Here is a 27,798-nt window from a genome sequence, read left to right on the forward strand (position 1 = left end):
TCAAAGAGGATTCCTGTTGCTCCAGGCAAGCAAGTAATCTCCCAGCCTTACCCCCTTTTCATACAGTCTGATACAGACGCCAGATAAGATTGGCGAGCCGTATCCAATGCACAAATGCGGTACAAGGTCTACGACTGTAGTAGGGCTCTCTGCGACATCAAAGAATGATCAGCAAGGAAGGCTTGCTCCAGGTGTTCATTTTGATGTTCAAACAGCCTTTCACGCCTCTGTTGGTCCCTTGCCGTGAGCAGCAAATTAGATTCCCCTTATAATACAGCTTTGAACACTTCCATAATATTCTCAGTTCATCCACTGATGGCGTGGTGAGTTCAGAATACTCCTGTGTTCTTTCAGCTAGCTGTGTCGAGACATCCGGGAAGCAGAGATAGTACAAATTGAGTCGTCAATAGACCTCGTTGTTCTGCCCATAGAAAAGAGGAGTGAGAAGTAGTCAGAGATACCCTGTGAAAGAAAACTAACATCTGTGATGCTGAATAGGTCTGGACAAGAATAAATAGTCAATTTGGATGAGGGAAAGATGTGCTCCTGTATAAAAAGAAAGACCCTGAAGATGGGGATGGACTGACCCCATGCATCAGCGAGACAGATGGCTTGAGCAAAGTCATGAAGCTTGATTAGGTCAGTGTTCACCCATCAGGACACGGAAATCTGTCTTTGGAGCAGTCGATCACATCATTAAAGTCATCCCCCATCACCCACAAGTCAACAATATCTCCCACCAGTAACCCCTGCAACTCATGAAGGAAATCGATGCTAGGTGATGCAGGGGCATAGACGTTAAGGCGACCAATCTTTTCCACTTTGAACAACCCAGTTATTAGTAGATATCTCCATCTAATGTCTAGAGTAATCGATGTGACCTCAAAGGGTGTATGTTTGCAAAATAAAATCATAATCCCCCTTGAACCACAAGCACACCCCACAGGCCAGAGCTTCCCATAATTTGTTTGTTTCAAGAACCTGCATTCCTCCCCAGACAGGTGGGTTTCCTAAAGAAATACAAAGTTCAGTTTGTGTCTGTTGAGTAATTGAAGTACTGTGCCCCTTTTGATCTGGTCACAAGAACCATTGACATTCCAAGACAGGCATGATAACGTTATGTCGTCATCACCACTCATTTAGGCCGTCCAGCAAAACCTTATGCGGAACATGTGACCCATTCCAAGTATCAGTTCTGGGCCTTTAAAAAAAAAGCATAATCCCACGTGATCGCACATAACCAGACCCCATTATACCCCAATTTACCCCCAAGTCATGAATCCCTTGCACTAGATGCATCTGTCGCCTGAACATGAACTACAACCGTTCAAACTAATAGTGGAGACCGAGGAGAATAATTGAACCATACACTCATCCACAACACCCCATGTGTCTCCATATCAAGTCACTGTGACAACCGGCTTACATGTAAATCAAACCTACTCCGTCTGGATCAACTCAAGATTATTTCCCACTCTTCAAGAGTAGGTGCTCTCACATGGGTTACCGGGAGTCCAGCAGCAAATCTTCATTCATTTGCCAACCAACTGGTGGTAAGGTTCCCACTGTAGGCCAGGGATCCTTGACATTGGTGTGTTGCTTCTTGGGGCCATGGCTTTCCATGGCATTCCCAAATTTTAATTCAATCAAATCCCAGGCCTGCATTGGATCAGTAAAAAAAAGTGTCTCGACCATCATGATATGTTTTAAGATAGGAAGGAAAATATAGCGCATATTTCATATCTGGGCCACAAAGTCTCCTTTTAACAGAGTCAAATGACTGTCTAGCCCTTTGCACCGCATGGGTGAAATCTGAAACAAGTGTCACCGTAGCACCTTCTAGCTCTAAAACATTTTTCCATCTAGATGCTTGCACCTATCCCGAAAAATTGAGGATCCTGGTGATGATCACCCTTGGTAGCGCGCCAGGTGGTGGTAGTCGAGATGGTATTCTATGTGCCTGTTCGACAGAGAAAAAGCCCAGACAGTCTGGTGGTAGTTCCCACCAGATTCTTCAACTGCCATTCCAGAAACAGTTCCACCATTGGGCCCTCTACCCGCTCTGGCTGGCCGACCACTTGGATGTTGTTAGGTCTGGACCTACCCTCCACCTCCGTCACCAATTTGTCAGTTTGGTCCTACGCAGGGAATCTGAAAGCTGATTCTTGATTGTTTTAATGGCATCCTCCACCTCCGACATTCTTGTTTCAATGTCCATCGTGTGGGTGGAGAGCTTGTGCAAATCTTGACTGAGGAGACCCACGTCAATGTCCAGTGTATCGATCTTGCTTTCCATACAGGATCTGGATCGTGTATGGCTTGCATTAGATCTGACAATGAGAGCGGATCAGAAGGATCGCTGGCATCATTCACTAGCTTTTCCCCCTCCTTCAGACATGTGTCTTGGGGTGGAGGGCAGAGCGTACGCCTCCATCTTACTCTGGAGGTAGTGCTTGCGTGCCTTATCCCTGCCCATGGTGGCGTGAGTGGCAAAGCACTTCGATAAACCGGCCTCAACGGGATTGCTCCACAAAGGGTTCAAGCCTTGATGTACCCAAGTTGACTTCAACCAGCAATTGCAATCTGAATGGCCAAAGTGCTAACAGTCAGACTACAAACAAGGAGGGGGCTGGGGGTTGCCACCCCTGACTTCCCAGGCCACAATATTAGTCACTTTCACAAGGTCTCAAATTCTGGGTCCATACCCTGCAACCGGGTGGTGGAGCCAGAGAAAAGACCCATAGGGGATTAGCATTTATCCAGCCGGCCTCCCAATCCAATCCCTCTGAGAGGGGGCCTTCTCTCAGCAGTGTCAGGGCACTCTGGCTACTCCAGAGGCAGCAAGGTATCTCCACTGCGACCACCGCTGGTGTAGGCTCAGTGGCGTCCTGATGCACCTGCCATCAGGGTTGCAGCCCCTCCAGTACCTGACCGTCAGGTTGGGACCCCCTCTACTGCCAATTCGTCAACCGCTCCCCTCGGTGGGCCCTGCCGACAATGGGTCCCCATATTAGGGGAGGCAGGGGAATGAGGTGGAGAGGACAGTGTTCCAGTCCTGCTGGCAAAGCACTGTAGTCAGCCCCCAGGCCTCAAATGTCTTCTTCCATTGGATCCGAGGAAGATGCCTGCACTGGCGAGCGGCAGACCAGGTCAGGCCTCGCCGCTGCCTTATCGTCAGGCCCCAGGGAAGATAACAAGTCACTGAGGACAGACGTCAACAAGTCCCACAGTATAGGAGGTGGCGGGAGAGAATCGGGCAAGGAGGCCGCTCCGTTCCCACTTGTCAACGCTATATACACAGCCCATCAATATCCTAGACACCAAGATTGGGGCAAAGACACAGACTCCACCTCTGGCCTCTCCTCTGCATCATTGTGTGCCAAGCGGCTCACCAGATCACACGACGCTGCCACCTCCGTTCGCCCACACGCCCCAGGGTAGATGTCAGGCCAGTGTCTCTGATACACCGTATCAGTGTGTGTGCCATGATAGAACTCAATCCCCCAACACAGCAAAAAATTATGGCGGAGCCACAGTGCCAAGCAGCATACATCCAGGACAAGTAACAGCCATGTTATTACAATCACACTTTTTTACTGTTGCATTTTATTAGTGTATTGTTTATTTTCTCCTATTTCCTGTTTTCGATATTTTTGTATATTGAACGTATGTGTACAGTTAAATTGTAGTTGACGAAAGAAATGCAACCAAGCAAACAATAGTTCTGGAATGTGATTGGTTTAAGAACAAACAGCCGAGAGGACTTTTCAAGAACAAGAAGGAGTTGTCAGTGCCAAATAAGGTGTCTCGGTGTTATCAGGCAGTGGTCGAAGCGGTGGATGGGAAGATGTGGAACCACAAGAGAACCTACAAATGCACAGAGGAGACTGGCCATGGCCAGTGACATCAGATAAAGATGAGGACAGTGCAGAGGGGTGCCAAAAGGACCTGGATGTGTGATGAAGGATACACAGCTCAAGAAGGAGACAGGTCCATTTTCAAGACAATCCGAAGAGCCTGTGCACTATGTGCATTCGTTTCTGTGTGTGGCATGAGGCATGGAATACGGATGAGCAGAAGCCTTGCTAGGGGGCGGCTTAGGGGGCTATAGCCCCAGGTCTTTTGGTTGTTGCCCCGGATAGAAACCCAGGGGCTACAACCAAAAGGTTAGCTAGTCCCGGGTCCCGAAAGTCCCGACGTTAGCGTAGCCCCGGATCTTTGCCAGACCTAGCAACACCCCTGCGGATGAGTGAGTGACAGGCCATGGAAATTGCAGTGGGAGCGATATCAGCAGGCGTAGCAGTTATGAGCAAACATGGGAAGCAAGGGTGGACTGGGCACCAAAAGAGGCCCTGGAAATAATGTTCAAAGTGGCCCTATAATACACATTTTCAGCAAGCCCAACCCTTTAACTATGAGAAAACGTGAAAATAAAATAGGCTACCACATAAAAGAGGCCTGGGTTGCAGAGGCCTCCCCTATCCTTATGGGCCAGTACACCCCTGATGGGGAGGCAAAGGAGATGTTAAGGGCTCTGGAGTTCCTAAATGGTGTTTACTTGATTAATAAAGAGTTTACCGGCTCTTGATTGTGGATTAGCCCATGACTATTTTATTTGGTTTTATCAAAACTGAATATTATACATGCTCTTCTCCTTCCGCAGTGGTGAGGTGCGGGTGAATCATCTGTTGTGTGTGCCATTGATCTCTGACTATTGCCCACTGTTCACTGAGAGTTCATGAACAACAGAGAATGTGAGAAATGCCTTTTCCCCCAAAATGGGCATTCCAGGCTCCAAACTGTGACCATAGCTGCTTGTGCATGAATCTCTGAAATCAGGATGGTGTGCTCTCCTGTGGAGTTCTATGTAAACGTATTACATGAAAAAAAACATGAATGGTGATTTATTCACTGATTTGTCATCAATGTGCTTAATCTTGTTGTACACTTGGCTTTTATTTTGCAATTACACCTGTCCCCTTTCTTGCTTTAGGGAAAGGCCTTCCCCCACAACTCCACATGCACTTGAGGTTCTTCCTTCTCCCTTCCCAACTCATCCTCAGCCATTATTTTCAATTTAGTCCCAACCTCCTGCTCACCTTGATTGCTAAAATATTGACTTATTGCAGCTGTCTGTGCATGTTTGCAGTCCTGTTTTCTTTGTATTGCGCATTTCCCCGCAGTCCTGCAGCAGCAGTGCAGTAGCCGTACCTGGTGCAAGCTGAGGCCTTGGGCCTGATTTACAGAATGTTTAACGTGGTGCAAAGTGACTTTGTACTGGAGCAAGGTGACTTTGTACTGCCAACAAACACCCTGATTTACAGAACAATGCAAAGTGTATTTTTGCAGTGCAAAGTCACTTTGCACTGAAAAAATACAATTTGCACTGTTCTGTAAATCACTTTGCATGAGAATGTACTCTTTGCACTGTGCTAAATGGGCCTAATTCACAGTGCAAAAAGTACTTTTTTCAGTGCAAAGTGTTTTGTAAATCAGGGTGTTTGTTGGCAGTGCAAAGTCACTTTGCACCATTACAAAGACGCTTTGCACCATGCTAAAATGTCTGTAAATCAGGCCCATTGTATCTTATCTTGTTTCTGTCTGCACCTTTCGCGCTGTCTTCCACTATGCCTGTACTTGCCTTACACATATGACCTTTAGCACAACCTTTAGCTTCAACATTTTCTCCTCTGAACAGCACTCTCTTCTTCCCTCCACTAGCCACAACTTCCTGATTAACAGACAAGAAATCCACCGCCAAACCCAGTCCTGTCCAATGAAAGAAGTTAACTATGCCATCCAGGCCTCAAACTCAGCCTTGCTCTCATGGAAGGCTTCAAGAGAACCACTCTCCGACTTGTTTGCTCCTCTCAGGCATCCACCAAAACTTGTCCATCCCTAAACCCCTACCCATCCCTTTCTCTGCACTTCTCGTCAATGCACTTGTAAGCCTGAATGCCACAAGGCCCAGTAGGACCACGATTGTTATTAATTCCCCTTGTTCTCTCCCCATTTCGCCTTTTGAAACACAATTCTGTTGTATAGGCGCCTAACAAATGCTCAATAAATAGATAACATTAATGTGTGTATAGATAATAAGTCACAAACGCTTCATCTTCTCTCACTACCACATACCATCCTCCCTGTCCTCTACAATGGCTCTTGCTCGCAGAGCACAATGCAGTCAAAGAAAACGTACCTAATCTATACCCCATTTATAAATAGATCTATATATATAATTCTGGCCAAATCTCTGAACTCTGTGCAACAAGCTTGGTGCTCGGATTTGCTAAACTGCTGCTGGGTAGTGGCGAAATCTGGTTGATCTGTGTATTCCTGTGATGTGGTTGGTTTGGGCAGCTAGGAGCAGGGCTGGTGCAAGGATTTACACTGCCTTGGAGGAAGTGGGCTTTTGCTCCACCCACACACGTTCAACAGAAAGAATGTTTTTAAGACCAACACTATGCAACCACCTAGAAATGTTATGTATTACCACTTTTATGTGATTGTTTAAAGTGCAGACCTAGCTCAAGAGCAGCAGAGCGCTGTACAGAGTGTGGGTACCCGGCATTTGGGCTGGCATCTTTTAACAGTAGCGCAGTACTGTGACGTCTGTGCGTGGGTATGTGCATCCACTGGAATTAGTCCTTGGTCAGGTATTGTTGAAAGTGCCATGCTTTGAGAACTTTGTGAAATTGAAGAATTGTGGGGGCATTCCGAGCCGGCACCGGGATCGAGTTACAGAGGGTGGGTGAATGATAAGAGAAGCAATGTTTGGGGATCCTGTCTTTGCAGACAAGTTGTGATTCAAGCTGGTTGGTTGATTTTTTGATTGAGGAGCATGGGCCACCAGATATGTGGAGCATAGCTGCCAGGTATGCTGATGTGCAACTCATGACTGCTTTGTAGATGATACATGCAGTCTTGAACAGTATCCTAGCTTGGAGTAGAAGCCAAAGTAGTTTGCGTAGGATGGGGGTAATTAGTTCACATTTCCATGCTCCTGTGATAAGACGTGCTGCAGCGTGGTGGGCTGCTTTTGGGGGAGTCAAGTGAGCAGCTGGGAGCCCTGTCAGGAGAGCATTTCCCCCATCGATATGCAATAACACAAGGGCATGCACTACGGTCCGGAGGTCCTGCAGTGGGATGAAGGGTTTGATTTTTCAAAGGGTATAGATTCTGAGCCAGGCTATTTGGGCCTTCTTGGCTATGTGTTTTTGGAAGGACAGGCTGCTGTAAATGGCAAAACCTAAGGATTTTGCTGAGTCTGAGTGTTGTGGCTCACATCCTTCTAGGCAAATATCATTGAGCCATTGTTGCACAAGATATTTTGTAGCTGGCGGACCGATGAGTACAAATTCAGTCTTGGATGGGTTTAGTTTGTGGTAGGCAGTCAACATCCAGGACTGGATGATGTCTAGATAATGATAGAGATGAATGATGTCCTGCACTCTATTTACTCTCATGTACAACTGAGTATCATCCGCATATGGGTGCATGGCTACATTGGGATCTTTAAGGAGCGTTCCCAGAGGTTAAAAAATATTGGTGAGAGGATGGAGCTTTGATGAACTCCACGGGAGTCCTGGAGTCGGTTAGAATGCAACAAGTTAATTTGGACTTCCTGGTGTCTGCCTGATATCTGCCTGAGAAGAGGTAAACCAATTCAGGCCAGTGCCAGGGAATCCCATCCTGTCAGCAAGGAGGGAGAGAAGGATGTGGTGGTAAACAGTGTCAAATACAGCCGAAAGGTCAAGGAGGAAGAGGAGGCATGAGTCTCCCTTTTCCATGATTTAAAGAGCATCATCCACCAGCTGGCCGGTGACTATCTTGATACTACACTTTGGGCAGAACCCTGACTCAAAGTCATTTAGGAAGTGAAGTTGCTCGATTCTGGTGAGTTGTTGTGTAGCAACCACTTTTTCAAGATTTTGCCAATAAACGGGAGGTTTGTAATGGGCTTGTAGTTGGCCAGGCCATCTGGATATAGGGTTGTTTTTTTCAAAAGAGGTTGTACGAGACCAGTTTTGGGGATGTCCAGGAATGATCCTTCTGCGAGGGAGGCATTAATGATGCTGAGGAGTGCATTGAGCTCTAGGCCGGTCCATTGTTTAATGATGGAGGCAGAGTAAGAAGTAGGTTTAAGGGAGGCAATCATTTTTAGGAGATCCGGGGGAAAGAGAGGTGAGAATTCTGTCCAGAGGGGCACTGTGCACGGCGGGGTACAGGGGATGATAATGCTGTGAAAGGTTGATTCGGTATTCCCCGATTTTGTCTATTTTTTCAAAAAAAAATGTGTTCATTCTATTGCATTTTGCTTGAGCTGCTGGTACCTCAGTGTCGGGTGAGGGTTTGGTACAATGCTTTATTACTTCAAAGAGGACTTTGCTCCTGTTAGAGGCTTTGGCCTCAGTAATCAGAATCCTACATTATGCGCACAGATGTTTGAGGTTGGTGAGGCTTCCAGAGTTATGGTTTTTGCACCATTGTTTCTCTATGGCTCTGATTAAGTGTGTTTTGGAGGCTAACTCATGGGCGTACCACGGGCGGATGGTTTGGTCTTCGCCCAGCTGAATTTTAGGTGGGCATGAGTGTCCACCAGGTTCATAGCAGAGTTGCTGAATAATTCCAGGAGGCTCGAGGCATTCCCTGTTGTGGGAGGTATGCAAAGTTTGCTTCTAGCTCATTGACCCGGAAGGTTTTGAATGAGCAGCGTTGAGTGAGCAGCGTTGAGTGAGGAGGCGTTTAGCCTGACCTTATTCAAGTGGGTGACTGATAATAGGATGGTGGTGTGGTCAGACCAGTGAAGTAGGATAACATCTGCACAGGTGATGCAGGAGGATGATGTGAAGACTAAAGCCCTCATTATAGGTTTCCTCTGTATCCCACCAGTAATTTCCAGTGGGATACCGGGAAATGGACCTACTGTTATCATCACCTGATATCCTGGTAATTCTGGGATATTCCAGATGCCGGAAACAGCGGTCATTCCACATTCCATGGAGTTCTATAGAACTTCATGGGGGGAATTAGAGGTATTTTCCGGTGCCGGCAATACCTGCTGTCTTTTGCTGGTGGGGGCCTGATTTACCTCCAGTTCTTGGCTGGAGGTAAGTTAGTGTACCCCCACCCGCAAACTTGTAGTTTTGTGGTGTGGGAAAAGTGGAAGTCACAGAATTACTGCCACTTTTACCTGCACTTTTCCTGCACTGCAAAAAATATAATGAGGGCCTTGAGTGTTGCCTTTGCTGTGCATAGGGGAGAGCACAACTTGCTTAAGGTCCATAGAAGCGGTCATTGCAAAAAATGTGCTTCAAGTGTGGTTGCCAGCCTATGTCTCAGGAATGTTTAAAACACTGAGAAAGACATAATTTGAATGTGCAAATTTGGCGGAAGAGAGTAAGTTGGAGATGTCTGCAATGAAAGGGTCACTCCTGTGAGGTGGTCTGTAGATGAGGTGGAAGGTGGATGGATTCCTTGTGCAAAAGAGGGAACTGGCAGGCAAGTGATTCAAATGAGCTTGTTCTTGGAGAGTGGATGATGGAGTATGTCCAATCGCTCCTGTGGATTATTGCCACTCCATCTCCTGCCCCTCCTGGCTGGTCGACATGTTGGATGCAGTGGCCTTGGGGTAGGAGGACATCCAAAACATGGCGAGGATGGGGTAAACCATGGTTCAGGGATAAACAGGTCATCAGGGTTGTTGTACGAGATGAGGTCAGCAATATCTGCAGCGTGAGCGTCTGTTGAGCGAGCATTGATCAACATGAGAGGGCGTGTGCATGTGGTCTGTGGGTGGTGCAAGGGACAAGGACAATATTGATGAGATTGGCTGGGGTAGCTTTCCGGGGCTGCGCAAAGCACTTGGCCATTCAAACACTAGTGAGATTGGGGATGGACTCTGGAGGGAGGAGACAGATGGTGATGTCTTTTGGTGAGTAGCAGTAGTAGTGATTAGTTTGTAGGTGAAATACAGGCTAGCGAGTCAGGCCCTTAGCCCTAACAGGCCTGAACAGGCACAAACAGGTGAGGTCATTGTCTTTCCACATCCTTTGCTGAGGACGCTGGTGATGAGGAGGACTAAGGAGGACTGATTCAATATGTGTTGGGCGGAGTAACTGAGTGGCAGGGCCTGATCACATGACCAGCAGCCTACTCAATGCTGTCTGCCTGGAGCTGCCCTAGAGTCTTGAAGTAGAGGCTTGGAAGGTGTAAAAACTGGAAGTGGGCAGAGCAACTGAGTGGCAGGGCCTGGTCTCATGACCAGCAGCCTACTCAATGCTGTCTACCTGGTGCTGGCCTGCAGTCCTTAAGTAGAGGCCTAGAAGGCGTGAAAACTAGAGATGGGCAGACCAAGTGAGTGACAGCATCTGGTCATGTGACCACTGGCTTTGCCTCCCTTGAAGTGCCTGAAGGTATCGCAGACCTCAGGAATGGTATGCCAAACGCAAAATTGGAAGCTCATCCTGCACTCATTTTAAAGAGCAAGAAGGGTGCATAACATTATATCTGTAAAAGCAATGTACTAATGCTCATTTTAAAGCACGTTGCTCTTTGTGCCAAGTTACTTTTAATCATAAAAGAATACAGTGTTCTTGAACGTGATGTCTAAGCACATTACAACAGTAAAAACGTGCCCCACTAGCAATCAGGCAGATAGGCTTCTAAAACTGAAGTCTGCTGTATAGGCTGCCTGAAAAATCCGTCCTGTGATAAAAGATCAGAAAATGTCACACTGTCTTATTAGACAGTGCATATATCACTTACGAAAACCCGAAACTCTGCCCTGTATGCAGTTACCTTTTTAAAAGGTCTGAACGTCACCCGATCGGTATTTCCTATACCCAGAACACTTGGAGTGAGATGCGTTGGCATAAGATGTTGCCTTTAAATGAGATATCTGGGAATGAGATGTCTCTGCCAGTTTAAAAATAGGCCTTATGTTTCCAACTAAGAACATTGTGCAGATAACAAACTGTGCTATGTCATTGTTTTAGGTTGCAACACTTTCAAATAAAACTAAAGACACTACAGAAAGACTGAGCGTTGGCCTTCCAAATGACAGTTGAAATGTACATGTCTGCAAAGACAGATTTCAGATCAAATGCGTTTCAGCAGCTCATTGGTGCTACCAGAAGTGCAAAAGTGTGTTTGGTTATAGCTAAGCAGCAATGTCTGTATCAGGTGGCATCTCTAGAAATCAATAAATGATGGGGGCGGGGGGTGGGAGGGACTAGGGGTCACAAATAGAACCAGTGGGCAGGGAGAGAGTTAGGGCATAAATCCATAAGGGCCTGATTCATGGAAGTGTTTTATAATGGTGCAATCCCATAGGAAAACGTTCCATGAATCATGCACTAAGTGTCAATAGGCTAAACTGGTTTCAGTAAATACATATTTTACCAAGCTGTTGCTGTTTATTTTAAAAGTGACATGATGCAAGTTCAGAGTAGGTTTAAAACAATAAAAAGGTTTGCAGCAAGTTAATAGACACCCCAAAAAGGACACATTCAACATTAGCACAAAGGTCCAAAGGCGTTGGGCCTGACAAGTGTTTTGTTGTGCAATTGTCATCCAACACATATTGTTATCATGTGTTGCGTTTGCTTCAAATCAATTAATGGGAAAAACATTTCAGAAATTAACAGTCTGTAATCACCCCCACACTCTTTCCCGTCATCATGTGCATCCAAAGTCAAACCTAAGCACCCTTAATTGCACCCCATCCAAACTTAGATATTACACTTGCAACGTGACAGTTCAGTGGTCTTCCTTAAAGTGCCCTTCAATGCTTTAAATAGAGGGCCCATAACAAGGTTCCCCCTAGCCCTTCATTGTTGCAAGTTTAACCATATCCTGTTTTTATCTAGCACTTCATGGCAGATTCCTCCCTCGTCTAAGTGCTGTAGTAAGTGGTATTACTTCCCAATTGAATGGTAATGTAATGTAAAGTGGTCTTGTATTGCAGACCTCCGAAATGTGTTGTGGCCTTGTGGTGCGTGGTTCTGCCAAGAAAAGTGTGCAGTGGTTATATGGGAGAGAGAGGTGCGCCACATGTGGTTTTGATGATTGCGGGCTTTAAGTACCAGAGTCCAGAATGGCGGTATGGTTCTATGTGCTTTCTTTAGCATTGCCATGTGGGTAACTGTTCTATTCAGAGGGAATAACTCGATCTATCAGATGACAGTGATCGGGCACTGGTTGAACTCCTGTCATGGCACTGTGTGTGCTAGAGTTAAAGATGGATCAGGGGGCCACACAACAAGCTCTGAGATTCTCCCCTACGGTTCCTATGATTGGGATAGTGCTATGAGGAATACATCTCTGTGTATTTGGGGGGCGTGTGTGTGTGTGTGTGTGTGTGTGTGTGTGGTTTAAGGGTGCTAGTACATTGAACATTGAGTGGGTCACTTGGCGTTTGGATAGGTGGCTTCAGGCTTCTGAGTAGTCCTATTGTTGGATGGAATTTTAGGGAAAGACTGAAGAAGCATGTTTGTTCATCTAAGTGGTTCTGGTGAGTCCTACTGTCCCATCCTGCGGTGGCTAGAAGTTGAAAGTTCAGCTTGGTCTGGTCTTCAGAGGATGTCATGCTAGTTTGTCTATTTCAGTCTTGTATAAAGCCAGGCACGCATCCAAGTGAGTTCCTAAGAGAGCTGTTGAGCTGCGGTGAGCTGCACTGAAGGACTGAAGGACTTGGCTGTGTTTTTGCTTCTATGTTGTGTTTGAGGACCTATGCGCAAGAGGAAAGTCCGCTTTGAAGTTTGAAGTGAAACGCTGTTTTTGGACCCACCCTCCAGACTACCATGACCAGAACCCATTGCGTGTGTGTATTCCCGCCCCAAGGCTCCAGGAAACGTATATTTACACCGGATGTTGCGCATCCAGAGCACGCATCCAAGGGAGTTCCTAAGTGAGCTGTTGAGCTGCGGTCAGCTGCACTGAAGGACTGAAGGACTTGGCTGTGTTTTTGCTTCTATGTTGTGTTTGAGGACCTATGCGCAAGAGGAAGGTCCGCTTTGAAGTTGGAAGTGAAACACTGTTTTTGGACGCACCCTCCAGACTACCATAACCAGAGTAATTGACTTGAACTTTTTTGTTGAACAACTGTTCTGAAGTGGGCTGGGTTGACATAAGTGGGCTCGGCTGCTCCCTTCTGAAGTGGGCTGGGCTGACATAAGTGGGCAGAGTTGCTCCTTTCTTAGTCCGTGTATATATTGGCTCACAGCATTTTCACGCCCACTGACTTTGTTCCTCCTTCCTTTTCCATTCCAGACCCATTGCACTTGTGTATTCCCACCCCCAAGCCTCCAGGAAACGCATATTTACACCGGATGTTGCGCATTCAGTGCGCGCATCCAGGTGAGTTCCTAAGTGAGCTGTTGAGCTGTTTGGCTGAGTGGGTGAGCGTGAGCAGAGGCTCCGTGCGCAGTCTATGTGAGTCATCAATACTGTTATGTAAATTGTACTTATTTAATCGCTAGTCATTTATTTTACTGCTGGATTGTACCTAATTGTATCAAATACTTAAGTACGAAATTTGCACTCACCAATTGCAAATACCTGTTATAAGTGCTGCTTGACAAAACTAGCCAAGCAAATTAGCTGAGTACCCAGAAGTTAGCAGGGGTGTTTTGTGCGACGAGAAATAAGCTGGCCATAAAAAAAGTATCAAAAGTATGAATGCACATGGCAGACTTTATTTGCTAAAATCGGATATGCCCAATGTTGCCAGGATGACCAATAACACTGATATGCAAATCCATGTAACACACAAGGCGATCACTCTTAATCTTTCGCCTGTACCACGATGTGCTAGTGGTACTCTTATGTTCCAACCACATGGCCTTTCGATGCTGAAGGACTCCAATAGATGCCATCCCATAAATGAAAATGCGCCTATTGTGACAGTTCATCAAAGGAACGTGGGCTTGATAAACAAGCCGGGCATGTTGTCTAGTGTGGGAGGGGTGACGCAAGTTTTATATGACGATACTATGCTGGCTTCCCCATGTCCCATACAAGGAACAGATGGGGTGCCAGGTAAGAACCTTGCACTCCTCAGCTTCTCCAGAACAAATGGGGGAGAATCCAGAGGTATCGATATATGCGAGCCAATGTGAATCTCGCATATCCATTCAGAGCTCGCAACTTAGTCATAAAAGCGTACGTTTAAATGATTCCTCTTTTCAAGCCCAATCGGTTTCCTTTGACCAGCCCAGCCCGCAGCGTCCTACGCCCCAACCAAGAGGGGAAACCTCAGAGTCACAGACAATGATCATTCAAATGGCGTTAACCGCCATTAACACCACTTTATTGACCCTTTTTAAGTTTTTTGAAACTCTTGATGTAAAAATGTCTAAACAGGTGTCCCAAGTGGATCATATAGCGGGCTGGCTTCAAAATAAACATAATTGGCCGAACCACGCTAAACTGCTTCCATTAGATGGTGGTGGGCCGGGGATGATCAACATCCATAGTAGCGGTATAACTGAGCCAGCAGGTATTGAAAATACACCGGTAGTGTTAGGGAACGCTGTGGGGTGCCACACAGTGGTGCCTATGATTGCAGATATAATCAGACCGATAATGGATCCGCCTAAAGCATTGAGCGGCCTCCTGGTAAATTCATCATGGACAAGTGTAGTTGATTGACCACCTAAATGTGGCGATGTGCGTATACAACCTGTTCAACAGCTGATGGACGACTGTACACGAAGTAAAAGTAACAGTCGCTTTGGCTCAAAAAAGTGTGAAAAGAACAAGAAAGGCTTGAAAAGTGCAGTAAAAAATATCCCAAATATTCGTTAAACTCCTTTTTTAAAGCATTGACCTCAACTAAAACAAAAACTGTGGGTATTACAAATTATGATGAGCCTACACTTGACCAAGCTAGCACCCCAAGTCCACGGCCAGAATCAGAGGTGGGTGAGGGTGATAAATATCCTCCGGTACACGCCCAACTAAATGATCTTATCCGTGAAGTTAAGAAAATTAACAATCCAGTTGCACACCTACCAGTGGTGCTTTCCACCTCGAATTCTCAAAGTGGATTGGCAACAAACTTGGCAGCCAAGGAGGCCCCAATATCAGGAGAGAGTAATTCTGAGAGACCAGCGATGTTAGCAGAGTTGTGCAAAGCGGTTGTTCTCTATCTGGCTGAACGTGTGTAGTGTGTCAATGATGAACACGAGCAGCAAGGCCAAAGAGCTTAGTGCAAATCTGTCACATGGGCAAGTTTGGTGAATGAGTGTCCTCCTAAAGGAATGAGTAGAGATGATAATACACCACAGAGGCCTCCGCGAAAGGATGCCTCGGGTGCCTCTACTGTTCCAAGCTTTTTGGCCGATGAAAATATAAATCAGGGCCCTCAGGTCTACCCAATGGAAACAAGACGCGAGGGGTCTTGGTATTCGTTGAATTTACAATCTGACTGCCACTCACTAACTCTAAAATGCTGTGAGGGGCCGTATAACACCTATAACTTAAACCGACAAAGTGTGCTCAATGTCTTTGGTGATCTGGTTGAACTTGAAGACATTGGGTCCCGAGATATTGCACAGGTCGAATTTCTTTCAGACACAGTTACCTCAATTGTAAGATTATAGATCCCATTTGGGGTAGTACTTAATGCGATCTGGCAGGTAAAACTGAAGATGTTCGGAATGGGGTTCCTATTTGCGCAGGTCCCAGAGCGTCTAGCACTCAGGGCAAAGATGTCTAATCCTGCTCTAAATAACATTTATCTGAGTTCCCGACATGAGAGGCGCTCTAATGTAGCAGGGATTTCAACCGTATAAGCATCAATAGATTCTGAACCACTATCTTTCAGAGTGGCGTATTGGAACACCCGAGGGCATTCCCACCTGAAAGAGTCCATTAAGAGTTTTTCACAGAAATTTGATGTAATTGCGCTACAAGAGACCTGGTACACCAAAGTCCCGCTATGGGATAACTATGATGTGGTATTATTACCTGCAAGAGCTGGCCTGAAAGGTCGCCCGTCGTTGGGATTATTGGTGGCTATAAAGTTGAGTCAGGGCTTGTCTATTGAAGCTTGGGAACATGTGCGCTCTTATATTCATTGGTGAAGATAACATGCCCACATCACACAATTGCACTTGTCAATATATATTGCAATCCCATGGGCTTGACAGAATAAGCATTTTATACAGGATTGAGAAGAATTTTAGATCTTATTGCAATAACGGTCGAGATCACTGATACTTTAATAGTTGGTGATCTAAACCTAGATTGCATAAATACAACATTGAAAAAGAAGACAAAGGATGTGTCAATTTAGGTCAGTTTAATGAAGAATAGAAATGTGTTGATGCTCAATGGAGTGCTGGAAGACGATATCCCACTGCAATACACCTGGCACAGAGAAGAGTGCAAAAGTACAATTGACTACATCTATGTTGACCAAAGATTATTTCACAAAACTCGCACATTCGAAGTAATACCTCAGATCCATAGTGATCCTCATCTGCTAGCTTTGCACATTTAGTGGGTGCGAGTCAAACTAACCCGCCCATGGATGTCCCAACAGGTTTTTGTTAATACTGCTAAAATGAGACTGAAATGGACACAAGCTAATTTGGTTGAACTCTCAAGGCAAATTAGCCGATATAGTAATTCTCCTTCCTTGATCCAATACACACACTTTTTGGAACCCTTTAAAAACACTATTATATCTATGCAGGGTCGTAAGAAGCATATTTGTGTGTTTGATGTTGAAATTAAACATCGAAAGGCAGCGTACCGCAGGGAAAGAAGAGCGATAATGGGGACTAATATAAGTAATATCTTGCAGGCTTTGAGATTGGCCAAATTTAGATATCTCAATTGGATCAGAGGCCGTGGGTCGCTGACCTATCAACGTGACAGTGAACAGATGTTGATAGCAATGGCAACCAAAAACTCGGCAGAGGTTTGGGGGCTCTTGAACTATCAAGCTGATTGGAAACAAGCCAACGTGCAGGCAAGTGGAGTACAGGAACAACATTGGGTAGACCACTATACAGCTTTATATGAGGATCGAACATTCAACCCAACAGATTACATAAAAAGAACTACATCAACATGGCTAATTGAGTGCTCTGAAGAGTCCCTCGAAGACATGATAAAAAATGTAGCTCTTCTAGGGCAGCGAGCCCCGACGATCTCCACAATGCCCTGTTCAAACAAGATCCACATTATTGGACAAGAACCATGATGAACATTTTTAACAAATCATGGTAAAACGTAGTTTACCGGACTCATGGAAAACCTCCATTATAGTCCCCATATACAAAAAGGGAGACCGTACTATTCCGCATAACTACGGACCGATCGTGTTATTGGATGCGCCAGGAAAGTTATTCACCAGATAAGTTTTGTGCAATTTTAATGCGTGGAAAAAGTCGGTTCAGTTGAGAGACCCACAACAGACAGGGTTTGTTGCGGGCCTAGGAACAAATGTCAATCTCCTCTCCCTCAATGCAATAAAATCGCACTTCAGACAACCAAACAATCAGTCTTTCTTGCTTTCATTGATTTACACGCAGCGTTTGATTCGATCTCCCGTGTTCTACTTATGGCTAAATTAAAGACAGATGACTGTCCACCTGTATTACAGGACATAATTCATGCTTTCCATTCAAATACCACAATCCGGATTTGTCTTACCTTGGATGGGCTATTATCTGCTCCAATCAAGACATCCCGTGGCCTCAACAAGGCTGCCTATTAGCCTCGGCAATTTTCAATTATTTCATGTACGATCTGCAAAACATTTTCAGACATATCTTGTCTGATTCACCAATGTTAAATGGGAAAACTATAACAAACCTAAAATATGCAGATGATATTGTCCTCATCTGGAAAACCCGAGTGGGTCTCCAAAAATTGCTTGTGGAATTCAACTCGTATTTAGAGTTGAACCAGCTAACAATCAATACAAAGAAAACTCAAATAGTGACGTATTCAGCCTATAAGAACAATAGGAACAAGTATGTATGGTCTATTAATCAGACCAAGCTTGAGATAGTTGGTCAATACACTTAACTTGGAATGATCGTTGAGGGCGGGATCAACCCAAGGGGCAGATGGAAAGCATGGAAGAGAAATTAAATACGGCTATATCACAGGCAAAAATTATACTTTTTAATTATGGTAAGTTCACAATCAAACCAGCAATACTTAACTGGAATCTTAAAGCGATGCCCACAATTCTATATGGTACTGAAACACTTCCAATCTGGCAAAAAACAAATTTGGGAAAATAGAAGCCAAGTATTGGCGAGCAGTTTTGCATTCGCCTCAGTGTGTGCCGGGCTCGTGGTTACACTACGAGCTTGGACACATTATGCTTCGTGCTATCTTTGGAGCCTTTGTGCCCTTTTTTGAAAATGTCTTGTTGCAACTGAGCCAACTAATATGCTGAATATGATTGTGACTTATATGTTTTCCTCATGTACTAAATTTGCCAAACTATGGGTAGATAAAATCTATGCAATTCTAGCGGATGCCAGTATATCGAATTACATGCTGATCACAAATCCGGAAAAGACAAAAACACTAATCTATAGATGCGACTGGATAGCCACGAGAACCCAATGTCTAAGATATCGCCAGCAGTGTCGATATAGATTTTGGCCAAAACATCTGAAAGCGACAGAACTGTACTTGCTGAAATCTCCATCTGTGGCTTTTAGAGCAGCCTTCTTAAGAGTCTGCTTTGACCTATGGGCAACTAGGCAAGTTCAGGCAAGAAGGACATTTATATCTAGCTCTTTGAGTTTCTGTAGATTTTGTGAAAACCAGAATGTAGCTGAATCACTTGAACATCTCCTTTGCCAGTGTCCAAAGTTACATAATGTAAGAAAAACTCACTGTAAATGCTGTCTCAATGTTAGAACAGGTCGATCAGGATCTCCGTCGGTCGTATCTGATATGTTCGGGTAAGAACATAATACAATGGGCGACTGTACATTTTCTGCAATCTCTGAATTTAGATGGTATTAACTCAGATGTTCAGATAACATAAAGAACACAGGTGGAGTAATCTAAAGTGTCTTATTAGCCAATGTGTGTTCTCATCATTTGTGCACTTTTTATTCTTTATATCTTTACTTTTTATTTTCCTTCTTGTCTTCCTGTGCTTGGACGTAGAAAAAAATTGTGATTTGAATTGAAAAATTGTTGTTCATGATTGTTTTGGAATTGTTAATATGGATATTGCTTTTTATACATGAAATTTTAAATAGACAGTTTCTGTAGGAATATTTTATTTGAAAATCATGTTGTTAATTTTGGATTTATAATTACGTTTTATGATTGTTGTATTATATTGAAAAGCTGTTCAGGTTCAGCTAATACAATTAAAAAAATAAAATAAAAAAAAAGCCTTGATTAGAAAAGATATGCCCATGCTACTCCTGCATTGCAACACTTATACTGGCTCCCAATACACCAGGAAAGGTTCATCTTTCAAACTTGGGGCATGTGACTACTGGACTCGGGCCCCAAATACCTATGGAAACTACAACTTGACTCAGAGTCTGAGGTCCACCTTGGAAGGACAAATCACTCTGATGTCATTCTAGCATAAAGGTTTTAGAGGTGTGAGTAGGTTTGCTACATGAAAAAAACAACATTGACATAACAAAAGAGGTGGGATGCGGTTCGTGAGGCAGTGGGAGAGTGGGCAGAGGAAGGGAATGTGAAAGTGTAGGTTTAGGTGTAGCTTGCAATTCCTGTACCTATTCTGTATGAGCAAAGGTTTTCCTTCTGCTGCCCATGCCCTCGTGCTGCCCGTGGCACACTAAACCTCCTTTTTTTCTGCCAATTGCTGGATACTTGCAATAATCCTGCCCTATGGAGCAATGAAGTTTAACTTCTGTAACCCAGCCACCCCAACCCTGGACTGCCCTTAAAGGGTGTATCTGACTTTGTATGTGCATATCCACTGTTATAGCAGATTCGTAGTTGTGTTTCAGTGGGGGCTGGGGTTAACTGGAGTGACCAGATAACTACACGCCTCTGAGACATCCAAACAATATGGAGGAATAGCTATGCTGGCAATTGACTAAGCCACTGTTGCTAATTAATTTAATTAATTTACACTTGTGTTTACTAATATTTAGTAACAAAGCTCCTAGGTTGTGCCCTGTAAGGGCTTAATACGTCCAGACTTTAAAGTCAGGTTTGTAAGGATGTGATGCGATGATTAAACACTGATTTCATATGTTGCACCCAAAAGGGGCTAATTTGAGATGAAGTTAATCTTTCTACTGGGTTATGCATGGGTGAAAGGCATGCAGCTTGTTCTTAAAGATGATGGGCATGCAACCAAGAGGTAGCATATGATATGATATATGTAATTCATAACGCACCTGTACACAAGTGTTTCTTTATCTTATATCTTTAACAAGAATGCATACGTCATAGTTCAAACATCTAATAGTAGTCACTCAACAAGAGGCAGCTTGCTTTTAACTAATGAACCACTCCCAACTCAGCTTCAAATAATATGTAGACACACGGAGCCTCATTACAATAGTGGCGGCCACGGTATGAACGGTGCCGGTAAGGCACCGGAACCGTTCATACCGGGCTGCCGCATTACGAGTTGTGCTTGCAGATTCCTGACAGCCTGCCAGGTCTTACCTGGTGGGCTGTGTGACTCCCACGAGCAGAACTCGTGATTGCACCGTCACCGTGCACCGTCACCGTTATCAACAGTGCTGGTGCAACCATGTTCCCCGCCCCCATTGTGCCCTGTGGGGCAGAATGGGGATCGGGGGCCCGCCATTACCACCACCCACGAATGGGCAGTCACCGGCCTCTTCATCTCGTAATGGGCCGGTTATGTCCCAATCGCGGGAGGCAGTGCCGGTAGCAAGCATGGTGGTAGCCGTGCCTGCCATACAGGCACGGCTACCCCCATGCTCGTAATAAGGCCATGGGTCTGTTTTACAGAAGAGATATCACTCATAGGTATAAAGTCCAAGGGGGAAAGGGGACAGCTCCCCCCTTACTTCTTTGGTAACATGGGATACGAACTTGACTTTGCCCCCATAGAGATATTTACAGTTTTCAGTTTCTGACTCTACATCCTAAATTACAGTGTTCACAGTGTCAGTGTGACTGGGATGAAACACTATTGGTTTTAAAGTCATGCACAGAAATTGCACTGTTGATAATGCAGTGACGTTGAGCATAACCAGGGATGCCTATCCAATGTTCAAATAATTGAAAGTAGAGCGTCACATCCTACATCGCAAAGCTACCAAGGTAGCTCAGCTGGTTGAGTGACTGTCGATGAGATGTGATATTTTTGATGGTGCCTGTACATCCTATGGCTTTTAGCAATACCTTGTAAAAAAAATAGGCATGCAAAATGCACTATTTGACAAGGGGATGGGGTTTAGCTGGTCTCTTGTTCATATTTATGGGGGAGTGTTATGGTAATGTTTGACCCCAAAGTGAAAATCAAATGTTTGAACTCATGAACCCTCAGCAATAGAAACATTTCATTTCAATCCAGCAGTTTGACAAGCCAATACCCTTGTTAGAAGTATGCCCTGTAATAAAATACTCAAAGAAGAGGCACACAAATGGCAGGACTTTTGTGTTGGTATTCCCACCCAAAAACTAAGTACACAATAAAGAAATCATCTGGTGGCTTTAAGTTTAAGAAACGTGTCACGTTGGAAATGTTTTTTTTTTTTACTCCGTGTTAAATTGTAGGCAGCACATTTAGGAAAAACAACCGTGTGCCGATGACTGCAGTTTTTTTTTACGCAATAAAACAGGGCTGGCGGAAGGCATGTGTGACTTATGTGCTGGCACAGGACCCGCGCTACATGGGGCTTCCCACAGCAGGTCTGCAGCCCATGACCTGGCCTTAACCAAGTGTTGCTGTTGGCGACATTCCTCCCCGTTGTGGGGTAAGGATGACTGGACATGGATAATGATTGAGGGCTTTATTAAAGGTTGTCATCAAGTGCAAAAGCAACACTGAGGATGATGGTATGGGTCCCTGGACATTGCACAACAGTGGGCTCACTGCTGCAACCAGAGTATGTAAATAAGGGATATTGGTGTCTTGCCTGCAGGTATAAGGGCAGACTGTGGTCCTTTGCTCAGGAGGAGCGCCAGGGAGCCCTGCTTCTCTCCTGGCCCGCTCTGAGTCTCTCTTTGAACTGTGTGCGCAGGCCGCCCCTCCTGCGCATGCGCACTCAGATCTCACTAGATCTGGCGGTGCCGGGACCTCGCGAGGCTGCTCCTGACATATCTCCTATTGTTCGAGCAGCTTAGTCCTACTCTGTTCTTCATGTCTCTATACCTGATCGGTCTGCGCTTCTCTCACTGGGGACGATTCCCACTAAGTGACAGTCTGGGAGGTGTGGTCTCGATATCTCTTGCTCCCTCGTATCTGCAGCGACTTGGTTCTCTCCTCTTGTTGGTCATTTTCTCCTCTTGCAACCCTTTCCTCGCTGCTTCCTCCTTGACTCTCGTCCAATTTGTTCTCTGTTTCTCTTGTCTCTGGTTCTTCACATGGTACTTGATATCCTGTCATTGTTTCCTTGTCTGATGATTCTCTTCTCTCCATGGGACGTCTTTTGAACACTGGAACTCACTCCAAATTCCACCTTTTCCCATCTCTGGTGTATATGTGATTGGTTTCCTTTTTTTCAACTTCCACTGGCTAATTGAACTTAGATCCTATTACTTGATCCTTGTGGGGTCATTTTATTTTCACCATGTCTCCTTCACGTACCTCTGTTCTCCTAACTGCTCTGCAAATGTCACTTTGTTCTTCTGGATCCTCCAAACCACTGAATCCATGTCTACTGTGTCATCAGGCCTTACCCGGGATCACCATGGAGATACTAAGGTGAAAGCAGCCCTCCTCCCCCTCAGAATTTGAAAAGGAGACACACTGATCGCGTTAGGAGTTAGGTGGTGAGAGGCTATAGCCTCCTTTACTTTCTAATAGGGATCCATCCCTGCCGCACTAGCTACTTATAGTGATTCCTTAATTAACCTATTAGTCCTTTCTACAAGCCCATTGGCTTGTGCGTGATACAAACTTGCTCTTATCTGCTTGATGTTGTTTCTTTGTAGGAACTCTTCCATTTCTCTTGAAACCAGCTGGATACCATTGTCCGTGACCTATTCCCTCTGAAAAACGGCGTTTAACACCTCTATTGCAGTGGCTGTGGTGATGTTGGGTAAAAACTCTGCCTCTACTTATTTTGACAGATAATCAACAAGCACCACCCATACCTGCGTTCGGATGACATGGTGTCCAGTGGACCTATAAAGTTAAGGCCCAACTTGTCCCATACACCTAATGGGATTTCTCAAATCATGGATCATGGGTGCTTGCCACACTTTAAGCCTTTTGTCACTGTTCATACACTCAGGGCATCTTTCTATCATGGCTCTGATATCCTGGTCTATGCATGGCCACCAGTATGTTTCTCGCACTCTTCATCTGGTCATGTTGCTGCCCAGATGGCCCACATGTGCCCTGCAGAAGATCCCCTTCTTCAGCATCTTTCTCCTTCGATCTTTCTCCTTCGATCAGTGTGACTTTCTTTGATTTCAATTTGCATGCTATTGCGATGTGGCCGAACCTCCTGCAGTTTGAGCACTCCTTGAACTCCGCAGGCCAGTCTTTGTCATTGGCCACGTGTCTTGTGCTGGTGCACCTGTAACATTTCGGGGTCTCTCTCCTTCTCATCCCTTTGTCGATGGCGGCATTCTCCTTGGGACTATCACGCTGCCCTCTCCACTGCACAGCTGACACTTCGGTGGATGGCGCAGATCACAACAGTTCTCTCCGCCTGCATGAGGATTCCTCTTCAGTACAAGCAATCTGAATGGTTTTGTCCAAGTTCAACTTCTTTTCTAGTATGAATTTGTCTTGTACTTTCTGCAGTTGGTGTGCACAACCAGCATTTCTCAGATGACACTCTCTACAGTGTTACCAAGCCCACACTTTGCCGCCAACTCGCTCCTGCGGGTGATGTAATCGTCCACTGGTTCTCCGTTCTCCTGCTTTCTGGTGTAAAATTTCAGTCTGTGTAGTACAAAATTCTCTTTGTTTGAGAACCTTCAGATGATGCGACAAACAGCCTCCTTGTACATGTTGTCACGTCATCCTCTAATGGCTCCGGTTTGAGGCTTGCAAAAATTCTCTGCCCTTTTACACCCATAGCGTTGAGTAACATGCCCTTCTTTATTCCTGCTGCATAGACCATGCCGCCCCGTGGCTTCCAGATACTTTCTGAACCATGGTTCCCACTGCTGCCATGGTATTTCGGGCATACCTGTGGACAGTAGAAACGCTGGAGGTGGCTTGGCTCCCTACATTGTGCCTGTGCCGAGTTCCTTCATGTGTCCCTGTCGCGAATTATGTAGTGGTGTAAGGATGAATGGACACGGATAATGATTGAAGGGCTTTATTAAAGGTTGTCATCAAGTGCAAAAGTAACACTGAGGATGATGGTATGGGTCCCTGGACATTACACAGCAATTGGCTCACTGCTGCAACCAGATTATGTAAATAAGGGTTATTGGTGTCTTGCCTGCAGGTGTAAGGGCTGACTGTGGTCCTTTGCTATGGAGGAGCACCTGGGAGCCCTGCTTCTGTCCTGGTACACTCTGAGTCTCTCTGGTCTTCACTGCTCCGAACGCTCCCCCATTCCAAAAATGTGTGTGAAGCACAGGACTCTTGAGGACAAAATAGAGGATTACTCTGCGTGCTCAGGACGTCACATGCTGCATTGTACCTGCTCCTGGCTTCCCGATGCCTGCCTCTACAGTGATTGGGTATCCTGCCTGCTGCTGTCCTGAGAACCTTTATGCAATATGCTGGAATTAACAAGCTCCAACAATTTTCTGATGCCAGCCGCTGCCCAAAGGGTTCATCAGCCCCAAAATGTGGCAGTTACTCTGTGCAGGCTGCCCAGGATCTGCAGTGTGTGAGGCCCCTCAACTCTTTCCCGGTGACAGTTATCAAATAAAGCCGGGGCTTCTGGTGTTAGCAAGTGAGGACTCCACTTGCAACATTTGCGCAGAAGAACTGCCTGCCTGGGCTTGGCATACTGGTTTCAGCAGGCTTTTGCAGCTGTGGCAGTGATGATCAATTGCAATTTATTGATGAGTGTCAACTCATTTATCCAAAGATGATTGTAAAACACAATTACAATTTTCTCAACACAGTCTGGATGGGTCTCTGTTGCAAAGGATGTATAAAAAAGTGCTGCTCTGCTTCAACCCCACAAAACACTTATTGTTCTTTTTAGATCACAGAGGTTTGGACCTCATGATATAATGTATTATTTACAAATAGCCGCAGTACCAAAATCTAGGATATCACCTGAAAAAACGAATTGCAAAATAACGAGGACCAAAACACTGTTTTCGATTTTTTTGCAATTCTTTAACATTATTACATGGAATATTGGAATCATGTATTTATTGATATACAAGTAGCAACAAGGCTTTGTATAACACAACATAAAAAAGATAAATTACATTCAGCATATTCATTACAGTCTGATTAAAAAGCACAAATCAGCTTATCGAAGACATGTTAAAATTTCAGCTACATGAAGATAAAACTAAACAATAAAGTACATTAGGTTGATATTGTTGCCTTGGATAAAAGTTAACCATAGTGAAGGTATTTCAAACACATTTACTGCATTATTATATGCCTTAAAATATTTGAGTCGTAGAAACACAAGGCTTTCACATTCCGTAATCAGGTGATAAACTGTTTCATTGACAAGATTACTGCACAACTGACAATCTGTGTGATTGTATACTGATTTGTTCTGCCAGCTTTTCGGTGATAAAGCTACCGAGAAATTAAATTTGAGTAGCAAATATGTCCGAAAGATGTGCGGGGCAGAGTAAGCAGACCATCTCTCCTTACAAAAGTCAACAGTCGATGATACATTTTCGATGTGGTGAATATTTTCTAGAAAAACACACTTGCCAATTTTGCCCTTCAGCCAGTATTTTATATCACCCACCAGGAATGTGTTAGGTCCCTCATGTAACCATTTTTTATGTAGCTGTTTTAAAACGCCAATTGTACCAATCGGTATTATATCATCAAGAGCTAAGAAGGCCTTCATATAGGGGACAATGATAGTTTCTGTTTGCACAGTCGTTAGGCGGTGGTAGAATGGGACACATTGGGCCATATAAGCGTTCCAAATACCCTTGATGTTAAATTCTAGATATAAGTATTCAACACTATTGCATTGAGGAAGACGAAATAATATTCGCAAAAGTTTTGCTTCGAACCTGATGATACGTGTTTAAAACTTTTGGCCCCAAATTGCAATAGCATATGATAACATTGCCAAAATGTTGGTATTATAGATGGACAAAACTGCCGATGCACAAAAGCCGTTATTACGACCAAAAAAGGCACTAAGTGCATTTAGTGATATCATACATTTCTGTTTCAATTCGTCCCAATGTGTGTCCCATTTTAATTTGTCATCCATAATTACGCCTAGATATTTGTAGGACTATAAATGGATAGTGAGTCGGGTTAGGCAATATATTGCAGTGGTGGTCCTGGGGGGGGAGGTGGTTTTCGGGGGTCTCTCCCCGCATTACATTTTGAGAAAATGTGCAAAATACGAACAATAAATTGTGGAAATAAAATTAAAAGAAATTCAGTGGTTTCAGCCGTTATTTTTTTTTTATTTTTTTCATTATTTCAATATACATCCAAATCTAGAGTGTTTTCCAGCCACCATAGAAAATAAATAGTGTGTCCGATGCAAAGCCATTCTTCTGCTCCCTGTGGCACAAAGAAATGGGCAAGACTTGAGCTTATACGTGTTTTTGAGCCAACTCGTTTACTTCAACATTGAAGTGAGGGAAACCCAGTTAAAGGGTCTGCACACACATTTTTCCAAGTAAATCTACACAAATAATGTAAATGTCATTCAGATTAATGTTGCAGCTCAATTTGAACAAACAGCTTCCTGTAGACACAGCAAGATGGGAGTGGAGGGTTGGGATGTGCTCTGTATATAAAAATGTTATGAACATCATTTGGCACATCGCTCAGTAATGTTTGGGAGGGCAGAGGTCATGTATCAGAAACTATACCAATCATCTCCTTGGGCCCTGCTACAGAAACCTTGCACCAGGTCCAATAATAATCTGAACCACATTAGCACTAAGCCACACATTGCCATAGTGCAGAAAACATATTCTTTCTATCCATGTTTACACCAGTTTGCCCTGTTGCTAATGCCATTCCTTAAAAGCACTTGGGCAAACATGTTTGTGGTGCAAAATTGCATTGAATGAATATGTTTTTACATTCTGACAGTTGTTGCCCTAGTGGAAATGCCATGCACAATTGTGTTTGGACTGGCACAACCAGTGTGTAATGAAGCCACAGGGGGTTGTAGATTGCGGGCACTGAGGATCCATGGGCGCGTTATCATATAAAATAGTAAGACGATATGATCCTCTAGTCCTTCTCCATCTTGGCAGATCAGGCAGCTTCTAGTAAATGATTGAATAGAAAGGTCGTTGGCACATTAGGACAACCACATGGGTTTGATGGACGCTAGTGTCACTGCCAGTCCATATGTGATGAGAAGACAAGACGTGGCTGTTCTGCAGTCAGTGTATACAACCACAGCACTTTAAATATATAGGCACCTTGAAATATGAGCTTGTGTGTGGAGGTAATAAGTGACAACAGTTGCCAAATCTACAATCAGCCCGGGCCCCCCACCTTGCTACCTCCATCTGTGTCTC

The sequence above is a fragment of the Ambystoma mexicanum genome, chromosome 5p (genome assembly GCF_040938575.1).
Source record: "Ambystoma mexicanum isolate Mex_15411 chromosome 5p, UKY_AmexF1_1, whole genome shotgun sequence".
NCBI lineage: Eukaryota > Metazoa > Chordata > Amphibia > Caudata > Ambystomatidae > Ambystoma > Ambystoma mexicanum.